Source organism: Thermobia domestica, chromosome 10 (genome assembly GCF_964235325.1).
Source record: "Thermobia domestica chromosome 10, izTheDome1.hap1.1, whole genome shotgun sequence".
Taxonomy (NCBI): domain Eukaryota; kingdom Metazoa; phylum Arthropoda; class Insecta; order Zygentoma; family Lepismatidae; genus Thermobia; species Thermobia domestica.
In genome coordinates this window covers 99,676,183-99,690,188 of record NC_137463.1, presented here as the reverse complement: position 1 = coordinate 99,690,188, position 14,006 = coordinate 99,676,183, and the positions used below count along the sequence as shown (strand labels likewise).

At 34.8% G+C, this 14,006-nt stretch overlaps 1 protein-coding gene across 3 annotated transcripts in view; it reads left to right on the top strand.

Annotated features, from left to right (window-relative positions):
* The window catches only part of LOC145662604 (CB1 cannabinoid receptor-interacting protein 1-like), a 583,967-nt gene that overhangs the window by 412,100 nt on the left and 157,861 nt on the right, over positions 1 to 14,006 (top strand). The gene's annotated exons all lie outside the window — the stretch shown is intronic.

Genomic DNA, 14,006 nt, shown 5'->3' with positions numbered 1-14,006 from the left:
TAAGTTCATATAAGAAAAATATTGTACTACCGTTTCCTTCTTCTAATATCAATATTAGTGGCGGAGCCAAGAAGGACCAGGCCCCTTTGCTCAAATTCTTGGCCCTCCTAGTGCCCCCTCACACACACACACACACACAGAGTGATGCTGCTATAGGTTGACAAACGGTGAGTTGGCAGTGGCTACAAGTGAAACTACTTCCAAAACATCTCTCGACACGAACTGCAGAATACCGTTGCAATAGTCTGCGTTCCGAATAAAATAGTTCCACTTGTTTTAGTTTGTAGTACGCCAAGATCTAATTCACGGAAATCTGTGGCGTGCTTGCATTGACCTCACCACCTGGACATTCATTTTAACCTCTGTCCCTTATCTAGTTATCTCCTTTGTTTTTGACAAAGAACCAGAAAAATAGCAAAATCAGTCGGCATTCTCATTCGCTTCAATGTTGAAAGTCATACTAAAATATAATATGCTTACTTACAAATAACATGCACTGCAGTAAAACATTACACTTGTGCTGGACGAAAGAAGTCTTCGTACACTAAGTAATTAATTTCCATTGATTATAGCGACATAGAACAAATGCATAGCATCCATTAAATAATTTAGTATTATTATTGTTGTTATTATTATTATTGTTATTAGAATTTATTTACCAAACAACTATTTATTGATTAATAAAAATGATTAATCAATTATATTTAGTTAGGTATGGTAGATGACTTCAGATTATATTATTTACTGACCGACAGTATCCCACGCTGTCGTATTTGTGCATAAGAGGTAGGTTCTAATCTTTTCTTTGTAGATGTTAAATAAAAGAACCTGTTTTACCTCGAAATGCTTAATTACAATTTTATTTACATAAAGAGAATTCTAACATATACAAGATTATATTAATGATGCTATTTGCATATCTGAGTTACTTGTTACAAAAACTAATTGCGCTAGGAAACTAGAACTAGAAAGCTCAGACTGTCTTTCTTAGCCAACTTTTACAAGTGGTAGCAATTGAAACTCACATGAGTATATGGTACCCTCTCACCCGAAGTTGAAGGTTAATCTCTTTGCACATGGCTAAAAAACGACGTCTCTGTTGCCTCCGTTTTCACTCTCCCTCTGTACCAGCCTGAATCCCCATTATATTACCAAATTTTATTAGTCTTTAATTTCAAATTAAGTGTTTTATGTTTTTTTTTTTCAATTAAAAAGTCTCATTAGCTTCTATCACCGTTGTCCCTTAAGACAAGTTATTATAGCAAAAGAAAAACGTATTAATGGTTCCTCTTGATTACTTTTCAAGGCTTTTTCTTATAATTCACTTAAGCACGATCACTTTTTTCTTTACAAATTATCATATCCATTTATTCGTCTTTTTTTTTCATAAAATCTGTTTTCAACACATTATATTATCATACGGTATTGAAACAAATCTGGAACTTGTGATATTTATTTACCTCCATCATTCCATCCGGAAAATTAGTGTGATCTGTACACGAGGGTATGTTTTCGGGCTGTTAAAATTAAGATTACTGGTGCCATGCTATAACTTTGAGTTTCGCCTTATCTCAAGTAGATGCAGACATGTCAGAAGGTTTGATTCTTGTAGATACACTAGTTCAAACGCTGTCGAAGATGAGGTCTGGTGAATATGACTCTCAACGAACAATATTCGAACAAATTTATCAAGAATGCTTGGAGTGTGCAAAGAAAATGGTCTCGAACTCCAGAGCCGGAAACAAATAGAATATAGGGGTTCCTCGTGGAAACGAACTAGACATCCGCCATCAAAATATCACAAATTCATTTTGGATGAATCTCTTCCTTCATTGGATGCAGAAAACGAATTTTCTAAAGATAATATATCTACCAAGAGACATTTTTCTACCTACTATTGATAGGCAATCACTGATATGAAAAACCGCTTTGTATCATGTAGCAAAATCATCAGATCAATCACAACTCTACATCCAAAAAGTGAAAACTTTTTAAAATTACAACATTGTCGAGCCTATGGCCCAGCATTATGGAGTGATCTGCAAACATTAAAGTGAGAACTTAAAATCCTCCCAAACACAATTAAGTTGTATGAAGACGAGAAGAAATCAAAGCTGATTCCTTAACGAATTTCGTTTATCATCTTTATGTCTACAAAAACGCATTCCTAGAAACCTACAAGTTAGGTATCATCTCTGTAACTATATCAGTTTCTAGTGCTACATGTGAAAGGTTATTCTTTTCTTTGAAAAGATTAAAGACTTGTATATGCAATTCAATCACTCATGATAGGTTGAAAAATTTAGTGTTACTTTATATTGAGAAGAAAATTGCTAAATCGTTAGATCTTTAACAAGTTGTGGTTAAGTTTGCTGCTTTCCACACGAATAGAAAGATCCTCTTTAAGTAGAGACATGAACCTATAAGTTATTTTCTTTACCTGTAAAAGTGTGTTTGCTTCCACTTAAGTCAACCAGCTACACATATTTTAAACACCATGATTAAATAACTATTTACTTATATTAGAAATCAATTGCATTAATGAATCCTAGTTGTTTGAGGTACTAAATTCTTACATTTTCACTGTTTTCAAAAGAGTAAAATCATGAACAACAAAGATGGAAACATTCACCTTGAATATATATATATATATATATATATATATATATATATATATATATATATAATATACAGAGGGTTGATTAATTCGTGTGTCAATTTCATTTGTTCACTGTGCAAAAGTGGTATGAGGTAAAGCCGTGCAATTTGGTGTAACTTTAGACGAAGGACATAAGTTTTGTTTCGTCATAGAAGCATGTTACTTGTACTAAAGATTGAAGAGATATAGGGTAAAAGGTCAAATTTCGATTTTCCCCTTATGGGACTGCAATGGTAAATTCTGAAAGAGCCTGAAAAAACGTAAATCAAAGTGATAACAAAGAAAAAGCTGTATGGAATGATTCTATGTCGCAAGCCGACCAAATATGCGTCAATCAAGTGTCAAAGTCAGAGGTCACGGTCAGATCAAGGTCACAGGTCATCTTGAGAACCCATTCTGAAAACAATGCAATGTCCGTACCTCATCATGGCAAATGGGTTCTCAAGGTGACCTGTGACCTTGATCTGACAGTGACCTCTCACCATAACACTTGATTGACGCATATTTGGTCGGCTTACGACATAGAATCATACCATACAGCTTTTTCTTTGTTATAATTTCGACTTACGTTTTTCTAGGCTCTTTCAGAATTTACCATTGCACTCCCATAAGGAAAAAATCGAAATTTGACCTTTGACCCTATATCTCTTCAATCTTTAGTACAAGCGACATGCTTCTATAACGAAATAAAAACTTATGTCCTTCGTCTAAAGTTACAGCAAATTGTACGGCTTTACCTCATACCACTTTTGCACAATGAACAAATGAAATTGACACACGAATTAATCAACCCTCTGTGTATATATATATATATATATATATATATATATATATATATATATATATATATATATATATATATATATATATACCACTTTCATTCACTCTTACTGAAACCACCACTATGGTTTCGGTAGAGTGATAACAGCGGAGTCAGGATGTTTTCATGGGACACTGAATCCGCATCAAAAACAGTTTTTCGTTAGCTATTACTGTTTCTTTCTTTATGGCGGTCTACAATGAAACCAGTTGCAATAGAGAGAGAGAAGAACAGAAATGGATTGAATCCATACTTGGGGTACTGAATCCATAACAGAAAGCAGTTTTTCGCTCTCTTTCCGTTTATGCTCTCACACTTTCGACAATAGACGGATGAACTGATATATCTGTTCTATAAGGTTTCTCGTACTTAGAGATAGCATACTTTGTAAGTATAACAATATCGTCCCAATGATTCATCGTTTCTTCACTTGTTTTAGTATTATTTAATACAAAATAACAGCACCCACACACCATAACTATATTTAGAGAAAATATTTCAGTAGTCAATAGAAATGCTGTTATTCGCATACAGCATCCAATTAACTTTTCCTCTGTGGAGTAATTAACGTAAAGAAAGAAAAAAACAACCAAAAGCTATTTACTGTTATTCTCATGAAATTAAAACTCGACATTTTAAATTAAGATTAAAATTGTTTTAATTTAGACTGTGTGATTTATGTGTTTTTGAAAGAAAACAAATGAGTTCTGCTTCACGTTTATAAAACCACAGTAGACTTCCAAACTTTAAAGATCCAATATTGAAACAGAGAGTGATAGATGTATCTTTAACTAAGTCTATGACCTATGGAACTCGAAGGTTGAATGCCACATTGGCAGAAGCTCTCCATACACTTCTCTTCTTAGCCAACTGGATCCAGTTTCTACTCCGTATTCCTATTTATGTGAGATCCATCTTAATATTGTCCTCCATTTGCACTTAGGTCTTCCAAATGGTCGTTTTCCGATTGGATTTTCCGTTAAAACTTTAAAAACGTTGCTACTTTCTTCCATTCTGGCCACATGACCTGCCCACCTGAGCCTATTAAGACAATGTTAAGTAAACCGTATAAATTATACACTTCCTTGTTATGAAGTTTCCGCCTTCCCCATTCCATTGTGTATTGGATTCGAATGTTCGTCTTAGAATTTTATTTTAAATATTTTCAATCCACGTTCTTCTTTTAAAGTAAGCGACCATGTTCCGCAACCGTACAGTACAACAGGCATAATTATCGTTTTATATATTTTAAGCTTCAAATTCTTTTCGACAAGATTCGCGAAGACAAAAGATTTTGGATTGAATAATAATAATACGAATTACCTGCTTTCAGTCGACATTTAATTTCTTCGGTAGATATGGTTTTGGTCTGTTAATATTGATCCTAGATATTTGAAAGAATCTACTTTTGTCGAAAGTATTATTTGATATTTTAACATATGCATAATTTGCAGTATTATGGTCACGGCGAACTTCCATTTATTTAGTTTTCTCTGCATTTACTTCTAAAGCATTCAGCTCTAGACCCTGGTTGACAGCTTTGATTTTCCTTATAGCGTATTCTAGAACAAAATTGAATAATAACACAACCATACACAAAAATATAAAGTACTGTGCAGTAGACACCAGTGTGTGGATTCTATGTATTTTGTTATACAGAATCCCAATTTCGAAACCTAAGGAAAATTGACTGTGTTATTTTTTATGAATGAAAAACTTGAGCGATTTTGGATAGGAAGGGCACACGTTTTTCGCCCATAAAAAAATGACTCGGTCAATCATCTGGGGTTTTGAAATTTGGATTCGGTGTAACAGAATACATCGAGTTCATGCTCTGGATTCAGATGCGCCCGCAGAACTTCTGTTTTTGTATGACTCGATTACGTGTAGTTATCCTCCTTATCCAAAATCGCTCAAGTTTTTCTCCCATAAAAAAAATTGACACGATGAATCTTCCTGGGGTTTCGAAATTTCGATTCTTGATAACAAAATACATCGAATCTATACCCTGGGGTCCACTGAACAGAACTGTTATTTTTTTGTGTGTGGTTGTGTAACGGAGACAATGCATCTTGTTCCTGACTATTCTGGTCGTAAAAGTTCTTGCCATTTTTACTTTATGGGACAGTCATTTCTAATTCCCGAGTGTATAAAACTGGAAAAGGGAGAGGGGCCGTTGCCAGCCAACCACCGTTGCCATAACAACGAATCCTGTCGCTGCGCGTCAATCTACAACTGATTGAAAAAAAAGAAAAATCTGCAACAAAAGTGATGCACAGAAATAAGTCGTGAGTGGGAACCCTTCACCCCTGGTGGGGATGTTCATGAAGCTATCAGCTTATGCCTAATTACATTGGAATATAATTTCCATTTCTTAATTTCGAACATACTAGGTTCGATCGAAACGAGAAAACTTTTTATCGGACTTCTAAAGAAAATAAAATAAAATAAATAAATACATGACCGTGTTTATTACATATAGAATTCCCAGTCACGACCCCCCTTTCAGTTTTATTAAAAATAGAAGAAGAAGATGAAGAAAAGAAAAAGAAGATAGAAGAGGAAAGATGTAAAGTAAGAAGGTGATAAAGGGGAAGCTGTTACTAGATATTTTAAGGAATATGGTAAAGGAAAGTGAATAATTATCTAATTGTGATCATTTCCAATAGCTATTGGGTGAATGTCTGGTATTAAGGTGATCAACGGTAGACACATGTTAACCCATACATCCCCGATCTAGATCCATTTGACCCCAACTACCAAATTATCCCAATCTAGCTCGGAGATAGATGAGAAAGTTTAATTTTACCGTTTTTTCAATATTTCCAGAAGTTCTAGACTAATATTCAATATTTGAAAAATGAACGACGAAGTTGATGGCATGTTAGAAACGACCACAGGAAAAAAAAAAAATCAGAGTATCACATATGTGTCGAAGATTTTGACTTTCACAGTTCTCTCATGATGATCATTCGTTCAGGCTACTTCAGTCCTTTTTACTTCCTTCATAGAGCCAACTTAAGTTAGTATTAACATTCAATGAGTTCAATTGATAACTACCAATAATTATAATAAGTCACATATGTATGACAAGATAATTGGTGCACTTAATACTAAACCTACATTTCACTCACACACACATTCCTACAGGACAATGTATACTTCGGGTTGTATTTGGTTGAATTAAACTAACCTAACTACAATGCTATAGACATTTATTACATTTCAATAGAAGAAGATGTAGTTTGACATAACAGAGAAAAAAAATTTAATACATGAAAAGAATGTTTCATAAACATGCACAGAAATTCGCTACTTTCAACAAGATCAAATAACACATTTCTCTTTTTATATATATTTTAAAAGTTGGATTACATGAAAAAGAATTAAACCAAAGACGAGACAAGAAAAAAATTCAAGGGTCAATATATATTTAAAACTCAGTGCAATGAATACATATCATTGCAGGAAAAGAAAAAAAAAATAATTGGTTAATCATTTAAAAAAAAAACACTTTAGTAATATTTTATTGAGTCTTTGTCTCAATAGGAGACATATCGACAGTTTTATGAGTCTTTGTTCTCACGTCGATAATAGCTCCTTTTTTTTTTCAACTCTCTTTACGCACTGTGGTTTGTGTCCATGAGAGTATTCAATTGTTTTTGTTTTAACTATAGACAACTAATTGCTTCATATCACATATATGTATATCTATATTTCTCATTTCGTCACTCGACGCACTTTATCTAAAATTTCAAAGTTTGTCAATATTAAGGAAAACTTATCAAATCCAGTCACAGATATTGGGAACATATTTCCATATTCCGGTATTCACATTAACTTATTAAACAGATTTCAGTTCGTTGAATTTAAGATCACTAATTTTTTCCTAGTATAGATCTTGTAGTCAAAAAATTCTAGATACTGAATAGTTTGGTTTCCGATCGTAGGGGAAGGATTTGTTTCATGGTTTACTGATGGAAAAAGTCGTTGGAGGGGCGCACTGTTTCGTAGGTTGCTAATTTCACTCGCAAAGTAAATTTGGGTAAGGATTAGGGTTATTCTTATTTATCTTACGACCCGCTACTTGTTTTATTCACATGCAGTATTTAACATTATATTCCACTTTAATAGTTACAGAAATTAATAACAACTCAACAAAAAGTAATTTATGACAATTTACGCGGTAATACTATATATCACAAATAGTTGGTTAATACCGGGTGTCAAAAATCTATGGCAACCTAACAAGACCAGGGTAAATATCGAGCCCATTACATACATACTCGCATATATATATATATATGTATTCATATTAATCAATACAATAAATTTCACTTTAATATCTATCTTAATATTTCGTCGACGTTTAAATTCTACATAACCGTTCATATTCGACAAGTATTCATATTTTATAAATATTTATATTTATTTGGCTCAAAGACAAAACAAAAACCCTGACTATCAAAATTCACCTTTTTCCTTCATAAGGTTGCAACATTGTATTTTATATGTATAAACCCGATAATCAATAATCATTTTCAATTTACTAAAGATCCGCGTATATAAAAAAAAAAGTTGGTGTTATTTAATAAGTTGACATAAGAAGTGGAAAATGCAACAAATAGAGCAGGCACGTAACTTTTAAAACTATGTAAGTACATATATAGATGTATATACAGAAAAAAAATCAATGTTATTCGAAACTAGTGGGCCCAAACTATTAATACATACACACTATATGACCAATCAATAGAAATAAAAACCAGAAATCAGTAATCAATTGATATAAGTTGTATGATCAATGAATAACAAAGGTTTCTAGGAATCTAAAAGCATAGTGTACCTTCCCGTCAATTTCTCCCGTGGTGGATTGAATATCGCGGAAATGGTCCTGAGTTGTGCTGCAATACCTCCACGAATTGCATCCCTCGATGTCTCAGTTAGTACATACGATCGAAATAAGTTATATGAATATTGTACGTTTTCATGAGTTTCAGAAACCAGGGGGGGGAGGTTAAAAATTTTTAAAAAAACTCGAAGTAATAATGACACAGAGAGAGAGATAGAAAAGAAGGAAGACGAAGAATAGGGGCGCCAAAGACTTAAGTGGGAAATAACTAACGCTACAAAGACAGAAGTCGAATTTCACTCTCAACAAATCCTTAGCCAAAATATTATTAAAATGCCAAAAGGGTGGTCTACTCAAATACGTAGACTCGATGAGCGCCCTGCTGCCAAGGAGCAAGTATGTGTCTTGTAAATAATAACTTCACAAGTTATTGCTTGTAAAATTATTATCTAGTAACCGTATCCGGCCCAAACCAACAGGGTCCCGAAAATCGTCCGGAAGGTTGGAGTAGGCGTTAATTTAGGATTTCAAAGGGAAAAAAAAAATCATCCGACCACTTGGAAACTAGAAGATTCCAGAATAGTAATGAAATTAGAGTAATAGCTAAGATATCCCTAATTAGTGATTTGCCAAAATTAAAAAAAAATTAAATAAACTGAATTTTGGATCGGTGATTTCAATAACCAAAACATCACCGATAGCTACCCTGCGCAGACACGCCACAGTCTGGGATGTCGTTAATTTCCCTCATCTAATTAAACTAAGAAAAGAAACGAAAATACTTAAGGGGACTAGGGGTCGACATCCGGGTACGCTAAATTTAGTAGCAGTTAATTTAATCGGATAGTCCGAACTGAGTTATATGAACACTGCACAATAAATAAATAAGGTAAGCAACAAAAAAAATCTCGGAGAGGCTATGAATGTTAAAGGTACAAATGACCAAAACCTGTACTTTTCGATGATCACAGGATATAGCAGTTGGTTTTCTTAATTATCATTTCTGTCATCCTTTAGAAGTAATTCCCACATGATACTACTCTATCTATTGAAAGGCTTAAGATCTGGGGCTGTTATTATGAGGTACATAAATGCAAAGTAACACACAATTCCCAACTATAATTTACTATCCAAGTAGCAAACTCGGTTGGATGAATGCACCGGTGTAGAAGTCTAAACGCGAGAGATATTTTTTTTTCTTCGTAAACATATTCATATTTTCACTATATAAAATTCACTAGGCCTATCCATTTAACTATAGGGGTCATCATCTCATTCATATTATATATCATATTATTAACATATCATTACATTCATTCATTATCTACTAATTTTCGCACGAAATAATATTTTATAAACACCCTATTTCGTACATTTTACACGCAGGCCATACACATATTTACATTACGCAGTAATAAATATATATATATATAACTATCACAATCTATCACGCTCAAACCACCACACGATCACATTCATCGAACCACGTACTCTTTATTTCGAAGCACCCAAATTGTATTTACTTTGCAGGTTTAAAAAAAAATCATACATGTATTTACGGAAAGTTAAATTGTCAACGATTAATCTATTTCTGATTTGTTGATAAAACTGAAGCAACAATGGAATTTTCTACAGCCACGGGAAAAAAGAATTTAATACTACATTTTTAAACAAACAGTAACAGCATATGGGCTTTACTTCTATTAAGAAAATAGGTGTTCTTTATTTCAGCGGATTATTCATTTACTATTGGACCTAGCAAGCTGAAATTTTCAGTACAGTAAGATCTCATGCTATTTTATATGAAGGTATACTCATCCGAACCGAAAACCATGTCCACGGGAAGTAATTTGAGAATAAATGTCCAAAATCAAACAATCTAAATCACTAAGTCATGCGATGTCGTAATGTCAACAAACAATTGACTACCGAAAACTGACGCTATGGCGCTGTAGTGGAGGCATAATTTACCGTGTACTGAAATATATACTTGTACTCATTAATCAGAAATTTAATATTTACTCTGGTTTATTTATGTTAGAAAAATGGTACTAAATTAAAGCATATTTATACACTGTCCAAATCGAAAATTCACACACTCACACAAACCTACTAACTACATACACCACTGTTAGTACTATACATAAAGACAACTAACTAAACTAAACATGCACCATTTAGTTACATGCACGTTGACGAAAATAACCTAACACATTAGATTTAAAATACATTACTCCCTCGTCGATATATACAGTCGGCTCTATTTAATTTAAAGGGGGTCAAAAATGAGAAAGGTAACACTAGGTCTAATTGACCTGACCAATTGTTTACATAATGATTGCCAAAAATTGATGCCCGGGGGGCACCTTAACGAGGTTTATGGAGGGACCCTTCCCCTGAAAGGGGAAAAGGCCCTAAAACGAACAATAACTAACCCATTCCCCCGCTAGAACTGGTTCAATTTGGAAAAGGGGATAGGAGCCCTTTTAAGCTAACTTAAGCTGCCATTATTATTATTCACTTTACAACCATCAAACCTACGTACATGCGATTACTGAATAAATAATAGAAAGTCACATTTACTTAATACACGAACAACATGCACCAAACAGGTCGTAATTTCCCTAATCCCTACTTGAGTTTGAAATAAAAAAAAGTAAAGTCACTCTTTCACTGTTGTCTATTCTCGATAGGCAGCAAACATGGCTTCCTAGTAAACAGAACTGGAATTTGTTATTTCACTGAATTGCAGCTTCTTTACCAAAATTTGCGGATTTTTCGGGCTCCTATTCCGTTGTAAATCTTTAACTATTGAATTACATTATATGTTACCTTAGTTGTCCTTGGAAATTGGAATTCTTCCCGAAAAATATGTAGCACAAAATTCACAAGCTGCTCCTTGTAAGGTGTCTTCGATTGTTCTGATAACATTGCGCCGAAAAAGCCAGAGGTAAGAGAATTCCTCCAATCAGAACGAAAACTTTAGCCGCGGAAATTACAAAGCAAATAGAAATTTGGCAAATCCAGATATAACCGGATCTGAAAGTGACTATGGACTAGTGAGAGGGGGTGAGGGAAAGATTAGGTACCTGGCCAAAATCTACATTGGTCTGAAATTAAGGAAATTTATATCCAATAACGGAACTATGTTTCGGTATGACGTCAGAATGGTAAACCTTGTAACTATTCAAGTTATATATCCGTAAATGGGATTTACACTTAATCAAAATATAAATAAAATATATTATTCAGTGGGAATATGGTTACTAACAAAACCTTTGGGTTTATTATATTTAATTCGAAGTAAAGAGAGTAAATAAATTGTGTAACTAAACCGAAATTGAATTAAAAAAAATTACTAGGTACAGGGTGCGTAAAAAAAATTGCCATTACTTTCAACTGTAATGGTACATTACAGTTTTCCCCGGCCCATTAACAAAATTTTGTTAGAATAACAAAATTTTGCTAATTGGGAATACTAACTAATGATGCTTGTTAAGTTAACACACTCATTCATCCCATTCACACGTTACCAGTCACACTAGGACAGTATATTATATCTACTTGGGGTATTACGCGAGTAATTCATAACGTTTATCTTCTGTACAATTGAAAATCTTTAAATTTCGAAAATTGTGAGTTCACCTTTTAGGTAGCAGGAAAACACGATGTAACCAGTTAGTAATGTTCCCATCGAAAGTGGGAAAACGTTCAATATCCCGGAGGGAAACTTTAGAGCTCATACTATAAGGGGCAGGAAAATAATCCAGTGGAATCAACGCGTTATCCTGAGCAGTTGGGGTTGTCACCGGATTTGCCACCGACGGAGTGGTCACTGAACTGAACGCTCCCAGATGACCAAGAGAGGTTTTGTAATTTGTGTTGACCATGTAAGGTTCAAACTTAGGACCCACCACGGTAGTAACCGACGGTCCGGCACATCTCCTTTCCCCTCCTGGCAGCACGCTGTACGATTGTACCATTCCAAAGGTAGAGTGAGCATTTACGCTAGTGACTGTTGTAGTCACAACACTCGACTGCATCGGTACATCAAAATTACTCAACCATGATTTCGAGGTTGGCTGATGCGGGGGGCAATACATTGCTGTGTCCCGTGCATCAGGCAACACTTGACTCTTACCCGGGAGGACGTTACTTGTTTCTGGGAGAATTTTCCCTGGAGAATCGCCATCAGGAAAAGGATAGGAGATATCAGACTTGGCGATTTGCAATTTAGTAATATTCCCCTTAATACTGTCTACTTCGGTTTGAATTCGACTAATTCTTTGGTCAACCGACTCTAGTTTAGTTTCTATTGATAGGTCGGATATTACAACATTCAATCTACTTATTTCAGCCTGGTGCTGTTCAACTTTTTGTTCGATGTCACCAAATCTTTTGTTTGTACTCTCAAACCTTATATCTATTTCGTTGAATTTCTCATTTGTTTCGTCTCTGAGCTGCTCGGTGGACTGTTGGGCCCGGTATCTAACCTGCTCCAGTTCAGTAGATGTTTGCTCTTTCAATTTGCTCATCGAAGAAGCAAAGTCTAAACAGATCTGGTCAATTTTATTGTTTAATACCTCGAATCGAGCGTCGGTCTCTCGTTTCGAGGTATCAAACTTCTCATTTATTTCACGTCTCATTTCTGTATTATTTTGTTCCATGTTAGTGAATCTTTCGTTCATCATCTCCATCATCTGGCGAATTAATGCAGACGTGTCAGACCCTCCAGATGACCTTCCTTCCTTCGGGTTTGCCGTCTGATCCCGAGAATCACTTTGATTTCCACTCTTTTCCTCATCGTCGAGGTCAGATATCTCCGCTGGAGATATTTGGCCTCGGTCCCTTTCACACTCCTCACAATATTTCATTATTTCGCCGGTTTGAACTTTTTCTGCATTTTCAGCAGTATCGTCCAAATTGGAGCAAGCAAAGTGGATCCATTTTAGTCCACAACCGGTACATCTTATAAGTCTCCGCGGGGCGCGAGATCTTTTCTCTTTTTCGTTTAATGTGCATTGAGTGCACGTGACATCACACTCGTCCTGTGACACAACAACCTTTTTTGTTGCCATAGTTTTGAGACACTTTACACTTTACAAAAGACAAGATATATATCAGAAATACACATATACTATAAAATACTTATTCGCTATCCAGACAAGTATTATTCATAAATTAAAGGACTCCCATTCTCTTTCCTTCCTTGAAACCCTTCTAGCGTTTAGTTCTATTTTAGAAAAATTTTGACACTCCTTCTCTTTTTCCCCCTTAGAAAAGGAAACAAAAATGACAAAGTAGCCAACGACTCTACTTGTTTCACTTGACTATAAAATTTCTCGTATTAATTTCAATGTTGTAATCAATTCAACATGCCTTCAACCTCACTCTTTAACATTCTTAAAAAATTTCAAATCTATCGGTCGCCATTTAAACGGAGATCCGTTGCCATGGGAACAAGCGTTGCCATGACAACCATTCTTGTCGCGGTTCACCAATTCAAACTGATTGGCATGATAACTGGTATTATTCAATAAGCATTTTCAGATCCGTTACCACAGTAAACATGCGTTACCATGGCAACAGTCTTGTCACGTGTCGCCATTCTAAAACTGGAAAAGGGAGAGGGGCCGTTGCCAGCCAACCACCGTTGCCATAACAACGAATCCTGT